Source organism: Heterocephalus glaber, unplaced genomic scaffold (assembly GCF_053883595.1).
Source record: "Heterocephalus glaber isolate CG9 unplaced genomic scaffold, H.glaber_assembly_v1.0 deba00000122, whole genome shotgun sequence".
Classification (NCBI taxonomy): domain Eukaryota; kingdom Metazoa; phylum Chordata; class Mammalia; order Rodentia; family Bathyergidae; genus Heterocephalus; species Heterocephalus glaber.
The window spans coordinates 52,737,633-52,741,263 of record NW_028258138.1 but is presented as its reverse complement, the minus strand read 5'-3'; the positions used below and the strand labels follow the sequence as shown (position 1 = coordinate 52,741,263).

General features: G+C 36.0%; 1 pseudogene; it reads left to right on the top strand.

Annotated features, from left to right (window-relative positions):
• Nucleotides 1–358: 358 nt before the first annotated feature.
• LOC101721986 (nibrin-like) lies at nt 359–2,750 on the top strand (annotated as a pseudogene).
• The last annotated feature ends 881 nt before the right edge of the window (nt 2,751–3,631 follow it).

Here is a 3,631-nt window from a genome sequence, read left to right as displayed (position 1 = left end):
ACAAACCTGAGAGAATGAATTCCCTATGTTGCCTTTCTCCATCAAGGGGTTCATGTACTCTATATTCAAAGATTTGAAGTTTCGCATCCTTGAACCTTTAATTATAGGTTCTTATTGACTCCTGAGATGTCTTCAAGCCATCTTTTCAACTGCCTTGATGTAAAGTACTCGGGTGTTTAAAAATACCAAACTTGACCAGGAGGCACCCAAGCTCCTACCATGCACTCAGGTGGCTCCCCCAGCTTCCCCGGGACTCGCATGGTTCCTGGGAGCACGCACTTGCGTACACCCGCATGAATTGTAGAAGCTGCCTCAGATACGTGCTCCACCACCAAGCAGGTCCTGAGAAGCTGGACCCATGTGGAAGCTGCTACCTGTTGTGGGCCCAGCTCGAGGAGAACGATATAGAATTTTGACTGGTGTTGAGTATGTTGTTGGAAGGAAAAACTGTACCATTTTAATTGACAATGATCAGTCCATCAGTCGAAATCATGATACGTAAACTGCTAACTTTTCTGTAACTAACTTGGCATAGAAAACATTATTGAAATTTCTACACAGAAAGTAAACTTTACTATAAGACAGAAACTCTAACCAAAAGTTATTCTTGTTGGACTAGTATTTACATGTCACATTCATGATTTAAAGAGGAAAAACAGCAAAGAGGTGAAATTCCTACTTTAACAATAAAAGATAATTCTAAATATGATACCTTTGTTAATGAGAAAAAAAATGCATAATGACCTTTCTTGAACTTTGAAGAAAGGGGATAGAGTTACCTTTGGAGCGTTTGAAAGTAAATTCAGAGTAGAATATGAGCCTTTGGTTGCATGCTCCTCTTTTTTAGATGTCTCTGGGAAAACTGCTTTAAATCAAGATATATTATAACTTGGAGGACTTACAGTAAACAACTGGACAGAAGAATGTACTCACTTTGTTATATCAGTTAAAGTTACCATTAAAACAATACGTGCACTCATTTGTGAGCATCCTATTGTAAAGCCAGAATATTTTACTGAATTTGTTAAAGCAGTTCAGACCAAGAAACAGTCTCCACGAATTGAAAATTGATGAAGCAGCCATTGGAAGTAAAAATATTGATCTGTCATGAAGACAGGAAAGAAAACAAATCTTCAAAGGGAAAACATTTGTATTTTTAAATGCCAAGGAGCATAATAAATTAAGTTCAGCAGTTGTTTTTGGCGGTGGAGAAGCTAGGTTGATAACCAAAGAAAATGAAGAAGAAGATAGTTTTTTTTCAGCTCCTGGAACTTGTGTTGTTGACATAGGAATAACAAGTACACAGATTTTAATTCGCAACTCTCCCCAAAAATCGATTCACTCAATTATGGATATACTCCAAAGGCAGAGTCTTAGACCTATTCCTGAAGCAGAAATTGGATTGGCAGTTATTTCATGACCACAGAGAATTATTCTAATCCTCAGGACCAGCCCAGAACATGATTAAAGACAAAGACTCCAGGGCCAAGCCTTTCACAAGACTGGTCAGACAGTGAAAAACTCATGTCAAGTGCTCCTTAGAATACTGCAACATATGTACCTGACACAGAATTGGACCAGGCACATACAGGTGTGTATCTGAGTGAAAAGCCAAAAGAAATAAAAATCTCCCAAATAGAACAAAAATGTGGATCATCTTTACAAGAAATATCCATTATAAAAGAAGCCCCCCAAACAAGCTCCAATAATAACATACCATCAAATATTCTGGTTAGGGCAAATATCCAAAACTATCAGCTTTTACCAACTAAATTCCCAAGTGTAAATAAAAGTAGAGATGGCACTTCTCAGCGACAACAGACAAATACCATTAGAAACTACCTTCAGCCATCTCCCCAAAAAAGGGAAAGGGATAAGGAAAACCAAAAAATGTTTTCAGCCAAATCAGCAAGAATAGAAATGTTTTGTTCTCTTTTAGGACAAACACAACCTGCTATAACCTCACTATGGAAAAACAAAGCAACATCTGTCTCAGAATGAACCTATGGGCGCAAAATCAGAAAACTTATTTGCAGATGATAAAGATTTAAAATCCAGTGTGAAACACTCTGACATTACATCTATTTCTACAGAAAGTCTAAGATCAAAAAAAAAAAGAAAAGAAATTGATTTGGCCATAGAAAATGAACTATTGGAGCAGTTATTCAAGAACACAAGACCAGAGTTAGAAATTGAAGTGAAAGTTGAAAAACAAGAAGATGTCAACATTAGAAAAAAGCCAAGATTGGATATAGAAACAAATAACAATTTTGATGATATCACAAATTCTAGAAAATTTCAGAAATACCAGAAAGTGACAAAATACCTCAAGAAAGTAAAGTTGGAAAGAAATGTGAGCTCAAGAAATAATCACTGTGGTCAACTAAAGAAATATCTAATAATGATGAACTTCAGGAAGGCAGTGAGATGCTTCCAAAAAAGTTGTTAATGACTGAATTAAACCACTGGTCGTTAATAACTCCACTTACAGAAATCTGTGTGGGATAAATAATGATCATGGTCATCAACTAAATAATTTCAAGAAATTCAAAAAGGTCACATTTCCTGGAGCAGGTAAACTTTCACACATCATTGGAGGATCAGATCTAATAGCTCATCATGCTGGAAAGAATGCAGAGTTAGAAGACTGGTTGAGACAAGAAATTGAGGTATGAAAGCAACATGCAAAAGAAGAATCTCTTGCTGATTATCTCTTTAGGTATAATCCTAATGTTAAAAGGAGAAGATAATTGAGAACTTTAAAAAGGAATTATGAGCCATCACCTGCCTCATAAGCCCAAGGTCCCAAGTTTGATCCCTGGTACCAAAAAAAAAAAAAAAAAAAAAAAAAGGAAATTATGAAAACAAGCTTCCCTGCAAGCATTTACTTCAGGCCAAGATACATGAATACAGTGTATGGAAGAGATTTAAGTTTTTGTGGCCCAAATTTGTTAAATAAAATACACAAAACTCAAAAAAAAAATACCAATCTTCTCAGCGACTACTTTCTCCACTGATCTCACTTTGTAAGTGCTTCTTTTTTCATGAAACTGTAAACCATTCACATTTGTTCTTTGCTACTGATTTTCACTGTAGACCTGATTAAAAGACAGCAGCACTTGTGCCACAGCTTGAATATTGGGTTTCTTTGAAATATTCTTCACCAGATTAATTATCCCACTGTTCTTAATCTCAGTTTCCCCCAAAGTCTCAGAATATGGGAAAAATAAAGACAAATATTCTGGCAAGGTATAACATATACGGCCTGTAGTCCAACTGCCAAAATAGTTCTTATTTCTAACTGAAATCTCCTAACCTTGGGCTTTACTATCTGCATTCATATCAACATTATAGTCTTTTAAGCTCTGATCAGAATCTGGCATCAATCTCTCCTTTTTCTGTTCACAGCTTTCTAAGGCTTCTCTAGCCAGACTCTCCAAATTCTTTAATCCCCAACAAACCAGATCCAAAATCTTATATCACATGGTCATGGAGAGAAACAGGAACAATTCCCCCACACAACTTTCTCTGGTGCCAATATTTTTTATAATAATTTCTCACTATGATTAGGTCTAAAATGTCCCTTCAAGATGTCCCATCTTTATTTTGAGAAAATGAACTTGTTCTTGGA